At 53.4% G+C, this 17,140-nt stretch overlaps 1 pseudogene; it reads left to right on the top strand.

Moving 5' to 3' along the window:
* LOC131589821 (zinc finger protein 729-like) overlaps positions 1–17,140 on the top strand; it is a 217,138-nt pseudogene that overhangs the window by 187,396 nt on the left and 12,602 nt on the right.

Raw genomic sequence — 17,140 nt, 5'->3', positions numbered from 1 at the left:
AGCGCAGATCAGGCTGGATAGGTCCCTGTGCTGAAGGCCCAGTTCCACAACATTGTGGAGTTAAAGGTCTTGCTGAGTACCCTGAGCCTTGGATTTTGGAAGAGCCAAGCTGAGTATGCCCTGAACCCCGCTGTGAGGGGTTCTGTGTCAAGCATCCACAGATGGCAAAGGAGCTTAGGATGCCTGAGGCTTTCAAGAATAGCTTCCTGAAAGCACAGTAATGCTCCATCCCTGCTCAGGATCAGGAAGAGGGCAGAACCAGAGAGCATCTGGGCTTAACAGGGAGCTGTGGGTGTGTCTAAGAGCAAATGAAACAGCAGCACAGTGGCCGAGACTCGGACGCACAACCGTGCTGGCGTCCGGAGCGCTGTCAGGCAGTGCCGGGATCCCGGGTTTGGTTCTGGGCCCCACAACTGAGGAACTGCAGCCCCTGCCTCAGAGCCTGTCAGAAAGCCAAGCAAGTGAGACCAGAGGGAGGGCATCCTTCCAGTCTCTCTTGGGCATTGTCTTGGTTCTAGAAGACAGGTGTCTGCTAGGGAGAGCAGGAGCCTCCCTTGGCATGAAAGAATGTAGACCCCCTTCCTCCGAATTATTATAATTTTGAAATCAAGGGGCTTTCAGGCAGAGATCTGGGGATAGGAATAACAGTTTTTTACTAGTATAACCAGGTAAACAAACAAACAATAACTACAGCAATAACAAGAAAACAGAACCAGGGGCCCCGGGACAGCTTTCTCGGCTGAGACGGGATGGAGGAGAGGCTTTGTTTTCACAAACCCCTCGGGCAGTCAGTCCCGGTGCTCCTGCAGGGCTCCGAGGAAACAGTCAGCTGGAACAGCAGGGACGAGCTGCGATCCTGGGCTGGTGGATGAGGTGTATCAGCAGCTCCACGGCGATGCCTGGCAGGACAGCGGGTGCGAGGCCACCAACTAAGAGGGGAGAAGGAGAAGAAGCAGCTCCGCGACCCAGCGCACGAATGTCCTTCTTCCCCGAAGCCGAGGAAAAAGCCAGCTAAAAACTGTCCCCACCCTCCTTTTTCTGTCCCTTTCCCCCGCCACCCTGAGCCCGGCCACTCTTTGTCCTTTGTGAGCACCCTTAAGTACCGGTAGTTAGGTTTCCCAGCACATAATGGGTAAAAATTCCCACTTAACCCTCAACAGGCATGGCCGCAAAACAGCTCCTGCTCCTTCTTCCTCCGCCTCTGTTTGGGCTCTGCTGTTACAAACGGAGACAAGTTTAGACAAGTTCTGCCTTTGTCTCAGCTTTGTGGCAGCAGCTCATTTTGAGGCAGCCTGCACCCCAAATGTCTCTCATTCACAAGTTCTTAAGAATGGCTGATTAGGTTTATTATAAAATTAATTCTTTATTGAATTGACAAAGGATTAACAGACATCAGACTTTAGATAGACCACTTAGTACATAGGACAAAACAAAAAGAGCCACTACTAGATCAAAAATACAGAGGACAATAAAAGGTACCTTGTTATAAATCCATATTGTGATACTGGCTTTCGCAAGTATTAAGATGAATGCTGTATGTTATATGCTTTTGCAATGTCTTTTTCTCCTGCTAGCAAGTTTTAGGCATAGGTGAAGAAGAATTTTGGACGTTAGGGCAACGTCCTGTCTGTGCAAAGCAAGATAACCTCCAGGAAACAAATGATGGGGCCCAGGCTGCTATCAACACTGACCGCCTGCAGAAGAAGGAAGCCCAGCCCAAATAAAAATGTGATAAAGGGAAATAAAATCTTTAAGACACATGCTCTAAAAAGGTGGATACAGGGCAGACATGCAAAATACTTTTTTGGAAAAATATGAATATGCATTAGAACCCCACAGCAGAATGGGATAAAAGGAGTGTTCCAAAGATATCAGGTGTGTTCCTGGCAATGCACCAGGATACCCTGGCTGTTTTAACCCTTTGTTTTATTATCTTTGTCTCCTAATTGTCTTTTTGTTTATATTAAACCTTTTATAATTTATTAAGTGAGTGAACCTCGTTTTTCACAATAGGAAGGAGTTCTTCACAGAAAGGCTGATGGGGAATTGGAATAGGCTGGCCAGAGGGGAGGTGGTGGAGTCACTGTCTCTCTCCAGTGGTGTGGGGGAGTGACATCAATCTCTGCAATAACTGATTTTGCTTTAAAACAATTGCTTCAAAATTGCTTCCTGTTACAACTTAATACCGTGAGTGTCTGTGCTGGTTTGTATTAGTTGATACTTGGTGAGGAGGGAAGAAGCCACCCATGCAAATGATTTTTCTAGGAGGGGGCTGCTAAGAGCTTCCTCTGTGCTTAGCAAAACCAATAGCTGGCTGGCTCTGAGAATTGATAACCTATGAAACCATTTAGAAGCTGGATTCTCCTCTGTGAAATCCACATTTGAAAGACAGTCAAGCCGAGGAAAGCTCTCTGTTGTTTCCAGCTGTGAAGAGTTAACTGGGTGCTGGTCAGGTTGGCCCTGCTCCACCCTGGCCTGCACCAAGCCGGGCTCCGCCAGGCCCCCTTCACCACGGCCCGCACGGCCCCAGCGGCTGCCGGGCACAGGGAGGGGAAGCCATGGGCCTGCAGCTGAAATTGAAGGAAGCAGGGGCCTGGGACCAGCCATGTAGGCAGAACAGCCACGACTGTTCTGGCCGGGCCCCCTGAGATCTTGGCACAGCTCCAGGGCAGCCTGAAATCCATCACCATGACTGCTTCTGGACCAGGCAAAAACCATCATGACCATCTGCAGGTCTGGGTGAGATATTAACTATTTCAGTGCACAGATGAGACCTGCAGACCTCGATCCTCCCCTTGGGTGAGAGAAAAGGACAGAGTGAGGACATGTAGAAGACAACATGAAGTCAGTAAAGAAGGAGTCAAGTCCCAGATGAAAGGAGAATGAGGAGATGCCTTAGTATTGGTGCTGAAAGTTCTTTTGGTAAGGCCATGGACATGGACTGTGATACACTAAAATATCCCTTAATTCATGAGAAAATATGGAGAGATGGAGTGTTCAAACTCTAAACATGGGCAGAGGCCTGTAAGAGACGGTCCGAAGTTTCCCTCATCTGCCTCATAACCATTGCAAGAACAGAGACCGAGACCCTGAAGACCCCAAGGAATTTTGTGCAGGGGTTCTGGCCTGGTTGAGGTGGAAGCTTGCCAGGTGATGGTTTGCAGGTGTGCTTGTTGTGCTGTCAAGGTACACTGCCTTCATTCCTGCTGCTGAGCAGGGACTTGTAAGGAGCGGCCTGTTCTGTACCTTACACCTGCTTCCCAGAGCAAGGGGTCTCATCAAAATAGTGGAGGAATTTCCCCACCTCTTGGCCAGCTGCCCCTTGCTTTGAAACAGACTGTAAAAATTACTTTTCCAAGTTACTTTCTTTGAAAGAGATCTCCCCATGGAAGAAGACACCGGCGACCCTGTCTCGTCCGTTGGTAGCTATAACCCTCCCCCTTTTCTCTCTTTGCATTTTGCCTCTTTATCCCTCTCTCCCTCTCTCTCTCCCTATCCTCTATCACATAACCCATGTTGTTTGCACTAAAATAAAGATGCATTACTGCTGTTGTGATTTAATCTGAAATCCCTTGGTGTCCGTTTTGCACTCTGAGATCAAACGAACCTCTCATGACTTCCATTTGTGTTAGTGGATCGTGACACTCGGGAGCGGGGTGACCCAAGGTGCAGCTTAGAGCAAATGCTCCACGGCACAAGGATATTGGTAGGCGCACGGTGGAGACAAGGATGAGGAGGAGATCTCCAGTATGGGTTCCAAAGGCTTTTACTCCACTGGAGCATCCAGGGACTGAAGACCAAGAACACAACTGTGTGGGTTTTTATCTGGGGGAGGCCAGAGGGAGGGTACAAAATTTTAACCAACAGGAAGAAACTATGGGAGGAGTGGAAAGTTCCATTCAACAATACAATAGGGGATACAAGGGGAGCAGAGTGCGTCACATGGGCCAATGGGACATTGGAGATTAGGGGATTTCCAAAGGGGCGGTTCAGGTAGGAGGCTGGCCTAAGGGAAAACTGACAAATGGGTGTAATGACAGATGGGGAACATGAGAAAACAAGGGCCAGGCTTGAGGCAGGATTGATAGGTGGGTAGGAGGATACAAACCAGGAGCAAACCAATGACTTAGGGGAATAATTGGAGAAACCATTCAAACAAAGCAGACATCACAACAATAGAACTGTTAACCATTACAGGAGATGGCATCTTCAAGAGGCTATGGCATGTGAGTGAGCTCTTGCCACATTGACACTCATTGTTCTGCGTGGAAAGGGACATTAAGAACTTGCCTCCAGCATTCTCCATGGATCTCAAACTGTCATGTGCCAGGGCATCCAGATAATCCATGTTCTGATATCAATCTAGATGGGAGCACAGATCAGAACCCTTTCCATGGTGCCCCCAGTGGAGCCACGTCCGCCTTTGTCTATCAGGAAAAGGGATGCGGAAAAAGCGGGCAGGTGCCACCCTGCTCTATTTGTGTGCCAGGCCCGAGCCTCAAGTGTTTCTGGTTTCTTGGCTAATTTCTCCCTGGCTCGTCTTTAACACAAGCAAGAGAATAGCATTGCACAGTCCAGTTTGACAAATAAGGCTTGTGCACGACTGAATGCTTCCACTAAATTAAAAACCCAATGTGCTTGAAAGCCGACCTTCTGTTTGCTCAGGCCTCCTCACCTCTGTAGATGAGGTGACTTTATGCTGCTGGTATGTGGGTTTTAGGAGTATGTGGGTTTTTATCTGTGATAGAGGTGAGGAAGTGTTGAACTCATTCCAATGAGCTGGCCAAAGCAGTGACTTTAGTGTCTCTTTGGCTGGGAAGTAGCACCAGCCTTGTTGAATGCAGGCAGCAGCACGAGCAGGGCTCCTCCAGCAGCAGGGACACACCACAAGGCAGGAGGGGACCGTGGCACCAGAGGGGACTGTGGCACCAGAGGGGACTGTGGCACCAGTGGGGACTGTGGCACCAGAGGGGACCGTGGGACCAGTGGGGACTGTGGCACCAGAGGGGATCATGGCACCAGCAGTGCCCAAGGCCTGAAAAGGGTGGCAAAGTCAGGTGGTGCTGCCTGGCTGCATGAACAGCTCAGGCAGGGCGTGGTGAGGAGCCAGGTCTGGGGGCCATCCAAAGAGTCCTGTCAAGAGCAAATGGTTCTAATATTCTCTCTGGGAAAAAACAGGAGCAATCTTTAGAGTGAACTGGTGCTAATAAATATTTGCTCACATATGGTGGGGTTTCTCTGCAAATGGGCTTTGATGGGAAATTTCTGACCACATTTAGCTTTGCTCTTTAAGTTGAGCACCTGAGTAGCTTTGTTGAGGAATGGAGAAGAGTTTGTAGCTCAGTGTTTTCTCAGGAGGAGCCTTACATTTAGCACAGGAGGACGGTAAGGCAAAGGTTTAAAAGCTTTCCCCTCCTGAAGTGACGCACTTTCCGAGGAGTCTGTCAGGAGAATTCCCCTCAGCCACTGCCAGGGCTGTTTTCCTCCTCTGCAGACTCAGGATTCTGGGAGTTCCAGAAGCCTCAGTTCACACGGTATTTTCCTCTGAATAATCCTTGTTGTGCAGTACACAGGGAGAATATTTCGTGCTAGATTCTCCTCTGGGCTTTGAGGTGAATCTCAGTAATTCTGTTGATTTTCATGTCCAGATGAACTTCTTGTAAATAGGAAGGAAAAGGGAAGAGGTACCATGGAAAATTAATTGCTCAAAATTTGAGTGGCCCAACCACACTAAAAATGAAGTCTAAACTGAAAAAAACTTTTATTTTTTTTTTCCTTGGTAGGTGGGGTAAAACATGAAGTGTAAATAAAGTTCTTTGAAAAGGTTCAGCCAGCACCCAGCTGTATGAAAATCAAAAGAGCAAGGGATAAGGCAGGGCATGGGAAGAATCTTCAGCCCTTCCTGTTGAAGGTAAAAGAGTAGGAAAAGTGCCTCTGGCTGTTACCCACAGGTAACGTGTTATTTGTAGCCAAGAGCAGATGCCCCAAGCTGTTGGTGGCCCAAGCCCTGCCATGGCTGGCCCACTTTCAGTCCTAACTGGACCAGGGTGGCCGGCTCGGGAGGGGAGGAGGTGGGGGGATCTCAGGGGGCTTCCTCTTCACAGCCGGGCTGGGGGGCCGTGGGGGAGGCACAGAGTGCTGGTGCTCTGCTTTCCAGGTCGACACCTGCTTCTGAGGCCATGTCTGAGAGCTGTCAAACGAGGCAGTCTCTGGGCTCCCTGAGGGCAAGGCAGAGTCACACCTTCTTGGCTGGTATGCTGGAGCTGCAGCAGGGTGACTGTGGAGAGAGGAGGTGGCTGAGGCCCCCAGATGCCACTGGCACACAGGGACCCTCCTGCACAGCAGGGCTCAGAGCGGCCAAGGCTCCCCAGCACGGCTGGAGCTGCTGGCACAGCTTGGCCCAGCTGGACAGCTGCCCCTCAAGGCCCCGGTGAGCAGGGGATGGCTCTGGGCAGGGTCCCTGGCCAGGAGCAGGCCCCAGAGCACCTCTGCCTTTCAAGGGCAATCTCGTCCCCGCTCTTTCTCCTGCCCACCTTGCTTTGCCTCTGCCTGCTGCTCCTGGGGCTGCTCTTGGCCAGGCAGCCTCAGTGGAGCCAGCACTGGCTGCAGCCCAAGTGGGCATCCCGGGACAAGGAACAGCAATTAAGAGGCCAATGAAAGGCCTGGGCAGCAGCAGAACTCTCAGCAGAGTTATTTGGGCAACCACTGACTACCCACAAGCGCACAGCAGCCTCACTGAGAATGTTTCCTGACTATGAGCAGCCTTTCAAGAATCTGGAGGGTGGGGATGAACAACAGCTTACCGTTTCTTGTCCTTCCACCACCAGAATCCAACATAGCACAGGACCATGGAAAGTGGCACTGTGAACAGTGTCACGACTGTGCCTATCATGCAGGACTTGCGCACATCCTGCAGGCAGAACACTCTTGGGGCACTTGGTGGATTCTCAGCATTTATATTGGATCTGCCAAGCGCATCTGTGGGAGCAATGGGCAGTGTGACCCTGTGCTGTGCTCCACTGCTGAGCTGGCAGCACACTGGATATGGCCAGAACATTCTCTGTTTCCCCCAGAGCTGGGGCCTGCAGGCACCTTGCCAGCCCTTGGCACAGACTGTGCCACCAAACAAAGCCCAGAAGGCCGAGAGCAGAGCCCTGGACAGCACAGCTGCTTGGGCAGTGGCTCCTTCCAGGGACATGGGCCAAACCCATCCCTGAGCAGCCACTGCCACGCCTGACCCTCCCTGCTCTGTGACAGCTCCCCCAGCCCAAGGGGACAGAGCCAGGCCCTGTCAGGGGCCAGTGCAGCCCCTGCCCACTTGGGAGCCAGGGCTGGCTGTGGCCCTGGGCTCACGGCAGGGCTCCCACTCGGGGCTGCTCCTGTGTCTTGGGCCTCTGGATGCTTAGGGCCAGCTCCAGGAGCAGCTGCTGGGGGAGAGATGTTGGTGCACAAGTCTCGATTCCCAGGGGCTGGGAATGAGCTCCAGAGGCCTGGAAGCCGCGGCACCTCCAGCTTTGGCTGCTGCCGGGCCATGCAGGCCCTGAGGGAAGAGCGGCTGCCACACAACCCTGCCGAGGGAGAGCCCAGCACAGCAATTACCTCCTGTGTCTGGGCCTGGCATCTCCTCCTTTCCTGCATCAGGAGCTCGCACAGAGCCCTTCCTTCCTCTAGCATATGCCATCATCTGCACAAGCATCTGCTCCAGCACTTGAGAAAGGAAAAGGGAGAGCTGGATAAGATAGAACTGTTCGCCATTAGGGGAGGTGGTATCTTCAGGAGGCAATACTTGTCCAAGTCATGGATAAGGGTCAGGAAAATACCCAGGTTATTGGGGCCAAGGCCAGGGCTCTCCCTCCTCCAAACAGCCCCTACACCTGATCTACCCCAAGACCAGGAAATTTCAGGGGATCTCAGGGTGTGCATGGCCCATGCTGCAGTTTGGGCTCCCTGCCTGCTGATGCCAAATGCCTTCCGGCAGAAGCTGGGGAGAAGCTGCAGCCAGGCCAGGTTGGGAAACAGCCCAGCAGGGCATGAAAGCAGCAGCAGGGCAGCAAGGCTGCCATGGATCCCTTCCTGCTGTGGCAGGCACAGCGTGTCCAGATGTGCAGAGAAAGCCCCTGGCTGCTGAGTGTCAGGAGAAGGCTGAGGGACGTGGACCCACCACGGCGTCTCTCCAGATCACTCAGCATCTTGTCCGGAAGTTGGGACGCCTCCAGGGATTTCTTGTCTTCTATGTCTTGGCTCTTCCATCTAGGAGGACCTTAATGGAAAGTAGTTCCATTTCTCCTTTAGTCCAGAGTGGCAGTGAGTGCACCTGGGTTCCTGGTGCCCTCCAAGGCACTCCCTCCTCTCTGCCTTCCATTCAGGAGCATGGGCAGGAGAACCACGTGCCTGCAGTGTCCCCACACTGGGATGGAAGGAGCCCCTTGCATGGCAGTCAGGGGAGAAAAGACTCCCTGGAGCTGCCAGCAGCTCTGAACTGAGCCCCAGGCAGGGCAAGGGCTTGGCAGCAGCAATGGGAGCAGCTCGGTCTCCCTGGGGCTGGCAAAGGAACCATGCAAGGCACAGCCCTGGGACTCAGCCCTGGGCCCAGCCCCTTCCTCTCTGCTCTTCTCCGTGGCTGCACAGAGCACATGGAAGGAGACACTGGCATTGCACATGGCAAGAGATTGACAGCTAAATGCTCCTTCCTCCCACTGACAGCAATGCTATAGGACCACACAGGGCTCCAGAAGGGGCCGGGGCGATGTTTCCAGAATCCATCAACCTTCAGACTCTTAAGGGAAATGGCATGAGAGTGAGCTCTTCCCACACTCAAACTGATAATTCTGTGGAGAAAGGGACATAGAGAACTTGCCTCCAGCAATCTCCATGGGTCTCAAAACATTATGTGCCAGAGCTTTCAGATTTTCCATGTCACGATCCCAATCTGGAAGGGAGCACAGATCAGAAACATTACCAGGGTGCGCTGGGATCCCGTTCGGCCTTAGGGAACTGGGCACTGCAAGGGGGTCGGGGAAGGCCATGGGAGCCAGATGTCAATGGACATGGCCAACGCGGCAGAGGGGCCTGGGGAGCTCTAGGCTGGCCCTGGACACTCTCAACAGCTTTTCCATGCTCTGTGCAAAATCCCTGAAAGGCAGGCACAGTCAAGCAGCAGAGATGGCAGCTCAAGCCTCAGCAGGGTTCAGGCCCAGAGGCACAGCAATTACCTCCTGGGACTGTGCCTGGCACGGCCTCCCTTCCTGCAGCAGAGGCTGCCCATGAGCCACTGCTTCCTCCAGGAAATGGCACCTTCAGCACAGCCTTTTGGTTCACCTCTGGAGGAAGGAAAAGCCACAGCTGGATCAGGTGGAACCATTCCCTTTTCAGGGAAGTGGTATCATCATGATGCGATACTAGTCCAGGTCATGGATAAGGATTAGGAAATGATATAAACTTATGGCATTGGCCAGAGCCCTCCCTCCTCCAAACAGCCCCTGAACCTGATCTACCCCAAGACCAGGAAATTTCAGGGGATCTCAGGGTGTGCATGGCCCATGCTGCAGTTTGGGCTCCCTGTCAGCTGATGCCAAATGCCTTCCTGCAGAGGCTGGGGAGAAGCTGCAGCCAGGCCAGGCTGGGAAACAGCCCTGTAGGCCATGAAAGCAGCACTGGGGCAGCAAGGCTGCCATGGATCCCTTCCTGCTGTGCCAGGCACAGCGTGTCCAGATGTGCAGAGAAAGCCACCGGCTGCTGAGTATCAGGAGAAGGCTGAGGGACATGGACCCACCTTGTCCTCCCTGCAGCATTTCCTTCAGCATTTGCTGCATGGTATTGGATGGCTCATGGGGTTTCCGGTGTCCTGCACCTTTGTTCTTTCCTCTTGGAGGACCTTATAAAAATATATATATCCATTTCCCAGGAATGGATCCTACAAAATCAGGGTTCAGCTTGTGGGATCAGCAAGGACACAATACTCACCCCTGCGACGGGAGCTGGGCTTGCGTGCAGCATCCAGCCCAGGAGCCTGGAAAGTCCTCCCTGCAGACACACCTGTAACTCAACAGCCACAGAAGCTTCAGTCATCTCTGCTGATCTGCACAGGCAGCACTGAGCCACAGGAGTGGTGAGGGGATCACGCAGGGCAAGGGCACACACGTGCACAGCTCTGTCCTGGCACCTGCAGCGATGATGTCCTGGCCGAGCCTTGGGCTCTGAGCTGGCAGCTCTCCCAGGGGGAAAGGCCATGACCTACCCTCGCCATCTCCCAGAGCCTCAGTCCTGGGTGTGGGTTGAGAAGCCAGATCACCTTCACCAAGAGGCTTGGCTGCAAAGAAAGGAAGGACAGAAGAGCTCCCATGGCACTGTAGGAGATCCTCAGGCTCCCTGGGGCCAGCAAAGGAACCACACGAGACACAGCCCTGGGACACAGCCCTGGGCCTGACCCCTTCCTCTCTGCTCTTCTCTGTGGCTGCACAGAGCACATGGAAGGAGACACTGGCATTGCACATGGGAAGAGATTGACAGCTAAATGCTCCTTCCTCCCACTGACAGCAATGCTGTGGGATTACTCAGGGCTCCAGAAGAGAGCAGAGCGAGGTTTCCAGAATCCATCAACCTTCAGACTCTTAAGTGAAGTGGCACGTGAGTAAGTTCTTGCCACATTGACACCGATTATTCTGTGCGGAAATGTACATTGAGAACTTGCCTCCAGCATTCTCCATGGATCTCAAACCATCATGTCCCAGGGCTTTCAGATTCTCCATGTCATGATCCCAATCTGGAAGGGAGCACAGATCAGAAACATTACCAGGGTGTGCTGGGATCCCGTTCGGCCTTAGGGAACTGGGCACTGCAAGGGGGTTGGGTAAGGCCATGGGAGCCAGATGTCAATGGACATGGCCAACGCGGCAGAGGGGCCTGGGGAGCTCTAGGCTGGCCCTGGACACTCTCAACAGCTTTTCCATGCTCTGTGCAAAATCCCTGAAAGGCAGGCACAGTCAAGCAGCAGAGATGGCAGCTCAAGCCTCAGCAGGGTTCAGGCCCAGAGGCACAGCAATTACCTCCTGGGACTGTGCCTGGCACGGCCTCCCTTCCTGCAGCAGAGGCTGCCCATGAGCCACTGCTTCCTCCAGGAAATGGCACCTTCAGCACAGCCTTTTGGTTCACCTCTGGAGGAAGGAAAAGCCACAGCTGGATCAGGTGGAACCATTCCCTTTTCAGGGAAGTGGTATCATCATGATGCGATACTAGTCCAGGTCATGGATAAGGATTAGGAAATGATATAAACTTATGGCATTGGCCAGAGCCCTCCCTCCTCCAAACAGCCCCTGAACCTGATCTACCCCAAGACCAGGAAATTTCAGGGGATCTCAGGGTGTGCATGGCCCATGCTGCAGTTTGGGCTCCCTGTCAGCTGATGCCAAATGCCTTCCTGCAGAGGCTGGGGAGAAGCTGCAGCCAGGCCAGGCTGGGAAACAGCCCTGTAGGCCATGAAAGCAGCACTGGGGCAGCAAGGCTGCCATGGATCCCTTCCTGCTGTGCCAGGCACAGCGTGTCCAGATGTGCAGAGAAAGCCACCGGCTGCTGAGTATCAGGAGAAGGCTGAGGGACATGGACCCACCTTGTCCTCCCTGCAGCATTTCCTTCAGCATTTGCTGCATGGTATTGGATGGCTCATGGGGTTTCCGGTGTCCTGCACCTTTGTTCTTTCCTCTTGGAGGACCTTATAAAAATATATATATCCATTTCCCAGGAATGGATCCTACAAAATCAGGGTTCAGCTTGTGGGATCAGCAAGGACACAATACTCACCCCTGCGACGGGAGCTGGGCTTGCGTGCAGCATCCAGCCCAGGAGCCTGGAAAGTCCTCCCTGCAGACACACCTGTAACTCAACAGCCACAGAAGCTTCAGTCATCTCTGCTGATCTGCACAGGCAGCACTGAGCCACAGGAGTGGTGAGGGGATCACGCAGGGCAAGGGCACACACGTGCACAGCTCTGTCCTGGCACCTGCAGCGATGATGTCCTGGCCGAGCCTTGGGCTCTGAGCTGGCAGCTCTCCCAGGGGGAAAGGCCATGACCTACCCTCGCCATCTCCCAGAGCCTCAGTCCTGGGTGTGGGTTGAGAAGCCAGATCACCTTCACCAAGAGGCTTGGCTGCAAAGAAAGGAAGGACAGAAGAGCTCCCATGGCACTGTAGGAGATCCTCAGGCTCCCTGGGGCCAGCAAAGGAACCACACGAGACACAGCCCTGGGACACAGCCCTGGGCCTGACCCCTTCCTCTCTGCTCTTCTCTGTGGCTGCACAGAGCACATGGAAGGAGACACTGGCATTGCACATGGGAAGAGATTGACAGCTAAATGCTCCTTCCTCCCACTGACAGCAATGCTGTGGGATTACTCAGGGCTCCAGAAGAGAGCAGAGCGAGGTTTCCAGAATCCATCAACCTTCAGACTCTTAAGTGAAGTGGCACGTGAGTAAGTTCTTGCCACATTGACACCGATTATTCTGTGCGGAAATGTACATTGAGAACTTGCCTCCAGCATTCTCCATGGATCTCAAACCATCATGTCCCAGGGCTTTCAGATTCTCCATGTCATGATCCCAATCTGGAAGGGAGCACAGATCAGAAACATTACCAGGGTGTGCTGGGATCCCGTTCGGCCTTAGGGAACTGGGCACTGCAAGGGGGTTGGGTAAGGCCGTGGGAGCCAGATGTCAATGGACATGGCCAAAGCTGCAGAGGGGCCTGGGGAGCTCTGGGCTGGCCCTGGACACTCTCAACAGCTTTTCCATGCTCTGTGCAAAATCCCTGAAAGGCAGGCACAGCCAAGCAGCAGAGATGGCAGCTCAAGCCTCAGCAGGGTTCAGGCCCAGAGGCACAGCAATTACCTCCTGGGACTGTGCCTGGCACGACCTCCCGTCCTGCAGCAGAGGCTGCCCATGAGCCACTGCTTCCTCCCGGAAATGGCACCTTCAGCACAGCCTTTTGGTTCACCTCTGGAGGAAGGAAAAGCCACAGCTGGATTGGATGGAACCATTCCCCTTTCAGGGAAATGGTATCATCATGATGCGATACTAGTCCAGGTCATGGATAAGGATTAGGAAATCATATAAATTTATGGGATTAGCCAGAGCCCTCCCTCCACCAAACAGCCCCTGAACCTGATCTACCCCAAGACCAGGAAATTTCAGGGGATCTCAGGGTGTGCATGGCCCATGCTGCAGTTTGGGCTCCCTGTCAGCTGATGCCAAATGCCTTCCTGCAGATGCTGGGGAGAAGCTGCAGCCAGGCCAGGCTGGGAAACAGCCCTGTAGGCCATGAAAGCAGCACTGGGGCAGCAAGGCTGCCATGGATCCCTTCCTGCTGTACTGGTCACGGCGTGTCCAGATGTGCAGAGAAAGCCACCGGCTGCTGAGTGTCAGGAGAAGGCTGAGGGACATGGACCCACCTTGTCCTCCCTGCAGCATTTCCTTCAGCATTTGCTGCATGGTATTGGATGGCTCATGGGGTTTCCGGTATCCTGCATCTTTGTTCTTTCCTCTTGGAGGACCTTATAAAAAAAAAAATATATCCCTTTCCCAGGAATGGATCCTACAAAATCAGGGTTCAGCTTGTGGGATCAGCAAGGACACAATACTCACCCCTGCGACGGGAGCTGGGCTTGTGTTCAGCATCCAGCCCAGGAGCCTGGAAAGTCCTCCCTGCAGACACACCTGTAACTCAACAGCCACAGAAGCTTCTGTCATCTCTGCTGATCTGCACAGGCAGCACTGAGCCACAGGAGTGGTGAGGGGATCACACAGGGCGAGGGCACACACGTGCACAGCTCTGTCCTGGCACCTGCAGTGATGCCCTCCTGGCCGAGCCCTGGGCTCTGAGCTGGCAGCTCTCCCAGGGAGAAAGGCCATGACCTACCCTCGCCATCTCCCAGAGCCTCAGTCCTGGGTGTGGGTTGAGAAGCCAGATCACCTTCACCAAGAGGCTTGGCTGCAAAGAAAGGAAGGACAGAAGAGCTCCCATGGCACTGTAGGAGATCCTCAGGCTCCCTGGGGCTGGCAAAGGAACCACACGAGGCACAGCCCCGGGATACAGCCCTGGGCCCGGCCCCTTCCCTCTCTGCTCTTCTCGGTGGCTGCACAGAGCACACGGAAGGAGACACTGGCATTGCACATGGGAAGAGATTGACAGCTAAATGCTCCTTCCTCCCACTGACAGCAATGCTGTGGGATTACTCAGGGCTCCAGAAGAGAGCAGAGCGAGGTTTCCAGAATCCATCAACCTTCAGACTCTTAAGTGAAGTGGCACGTGAGTAAGTCCTTGCCACATTGACACTGATTATTCTGTGCGGAAATGTACATTGAGAACTTGCCTCCAGCATTCTCCATGGATCTCAAACTGTCATGTCCCAGGGCTTTCAGATTCTCCATGTCATGATCCCAATCTGGAAGGGAGCACAGATCAGAACCATTCCATAGTGTGGTAGGATCCCCTTCTGCTTTAGGGAACTGGGCACTGCAAGGGGTTTGGGTAAGGCCGTGGGAGCCAGATGTCAATGGACATGGCCAAAACTGCAGAGGGGCCTGGGGAGCTCTGGGCTGGCTCTGGTCACTCTCCACCCTCTTTGCAGGCCCTGTGCAACATTCCTGGAGAGGCAGCAGGACCAGCCCAGGGCCCCTGGGCACTCTCTCTCTCCCACAGAGGAAACCCTCCGTAAAGTCCTGGGAAAAACCATCCCCAACGCTTCCCAGGGAGAAGGATGTGCTGTCCCAGGAAAGGGAAGCCAGGCCATGGGCTCACCTGCTCGCCGTGCTCGCCACGGAGCAGCCTGGGCAGCCCTGTCAGGCAGGGCCACTGCCAGGAGGAGCAGGAGGAAGAGGCGCAGAGCAAAGGTCATGGTGCCTTGCCCTCTGCCAGTCCTGCAGCTCTTCCTGCCACCACTGTCCTGACACCGCTGTCCCAATGTCAGCACAGCTGCTGTTGCTGCCGCTGCTGCCGCAACAGTCGTGGTCAAGGACTGACTGCTCGGTCCTTGTGGTGCTGTGCAACCACGGGGCCCTGGGACCTCTGTGACATCAGAGCCTGCTGTCACCTCAGCCTGCTGTCACCCCACAGGCTGCTGTGACCTCATGGCCAGGGTGGAATTGTGTGGGGAGTGGGATCTGTCTCCTTCACTAGGGAGTTCATCCTGCCCAGCAGCTCTGTCCAAGGGCTATGACAGGGTCCCAGCCCAGCTGATTTCAGAGTCTGGGGGATGAAGGGATGGAGAGCAGCCCTGCTGAGAAGGACTTGTGGCTGCTGCAAGGAGAGAGGCTGGACATGAGCCAGCCATGTGCCTCCAAAGAAGGGTGCCTAGCAGCTTGAAGGAGGTGATTCCACCACCCCTCTGCTCTGGTGTGAGCCCACCTGGAGCACTGCATCCACCTCTGGGTGTCCAACACAGGAAGGACATGGTCCTGTTGGAGCTAGTCCAGAGGAGGGACAAAATGCTCTGAGGGCTGGAGACCCTCTGCTTTGGAGACAGGCTGGGATAGCTGGGGGTGTTCAGCCCAGAAGGGAGAAGGCTCCACAGAGACCTGATTGCTCCCTTTCAGTACTATAAGGGGGCTTGTAAAAAAGATGGGACGGAATTTTTAGTAGGGCCGGTTTTGACAAGACTGAGGGGGAATGTTTTCAATCTAAAAGATGGGAGATTCAGACTAGACATAAGAAAGACATTTTTTACACTGAAACCTGGTTTTGAAACCCTGGCACAGGTTGTCCGGAGAGGTGGGCATCCATCCCTGCTGGCATTCAAGCTCCTGCTCTGAGCAACCTGATCTAAAGGTGTCCCTGCTCACTGCAGGGCATTGCACTAGATGGCCTTTAAATGTCACCTCCAAACCAAGCCATTCTGTGCTCCTGTGCACCATCAAAGCAGTGCTGGAATAATGCTGGGGTGATGATGCTGGCACCTGTGTTTTGGTAGTTGTGCCATTTAGCTGTTGGCCAAGAGAGGATTGATGGGCTGCACAGTGGGAACAAAGAACAGTGGGAACAAAGAACAGTGGGAGCAAAGAACAGTGTGCTCAAGGAGAAACAGGAGAGGAACATGGCTTCCAGTTCAGATAAATGCCAGCATTTTGCTGCCCATTCCTTTTTAAGAAATAAAGGAATGTTCTGAAGATCCCTTCAATGTGGGTGCACCATTGGCTGTATCAGTACTTGTGTTCTGTAAAACAGCTAAGTTGTTACAGCTTTTTGCCCCATTTATCACTGGATAAAATCCAAATACTGCTCCATGTCTACTTTCTTCCAAGTAAAGGCAGATTTTGTTCATTCTTGAGTGGAACATATTCATCTGTTGACAAGGAAATTCTTCTTGCCATACACACAATGTTGATTTGCTCTAATCGGATTGTAATTAAGATCTACCACTCATTGTAATTAAGACTGATGGACTGTGAGGCAAAGTGTTGCATAATTTGCCCTGGAGAGAGTTTTTCTCTAATTCAATGACATATGAAGACAGGTGTAGCCTACCATACTTCTGGCATTAGTCTCCCACTCTGTCCTTTCCTCTGACCCAAGGGGAGGATCGAGGTCTGCAGGTCTCATCTGTGCACTGAAAGAGTTAATATCTCACCCAGACCTGCAGATGGTCATGATGGTTTCTGCCGGGCAGTGGCCAAAGCAGTCATGGTGATGGATTTCAGGCAGCGCTGGGGCTGTGCCAAGATCTCAGGGGGCCTGGCCAGAACAGTCGTGTCTGTTCTGCCCACATTGCTGGTCCCAGGCCCCTGCTCCCTTCAATTTTAGCTGCAGGCCCATGGCTTCCCCTCCCTGTGCCCGGCAGCTGCTGGGGCCGCGTGGGCCGTGGTGAAGGGGGCCTGGCGGAGCCCGGCTCGGTGCAGGACAGGGTGGAGCAGGGCCGGCCTGACCAGCACCCAGTTAACTCTTCACAGCTGGAAACAACAGAGAGCTTTCCTCGGCTTGACTGTCTTTCAAATGTGGATTTCACAGAGGAGAATCCAGCTTCTAAATGATTTCATAGGTTATCAATTCTCAGAGCCAGCCAGCTATTGGTTTTGCTAAGCACAGAGGAAGCTCTTAGCAGCCCCCTCCTAGAAAAATCATTTGCATGGGTGGCTTCTTCCCTCCTCAACAAATATCA

The sequence above is a fragment of the Poecile atricapillus genome, chromosome 30, assembly GCF_030490865.1.
Source record: "Poecile atricapillus isolate bPoeAtr1 chromosome 30, bPoeAtr1.hap1, whole genome shotgun sequence".
Classification (NCBI taxonomy): domain Eukaryota; kingdom Metazoa; phylum Chordata; class Aves; order Passeriformes; family Paridae; genus Poecile; species Poecile atricapillus.
The sequence above is the reverse complement of the archived record's forward strand: the minus strand, read 5'-3'. Positions and strand labels throughout refer to the sequence as shown.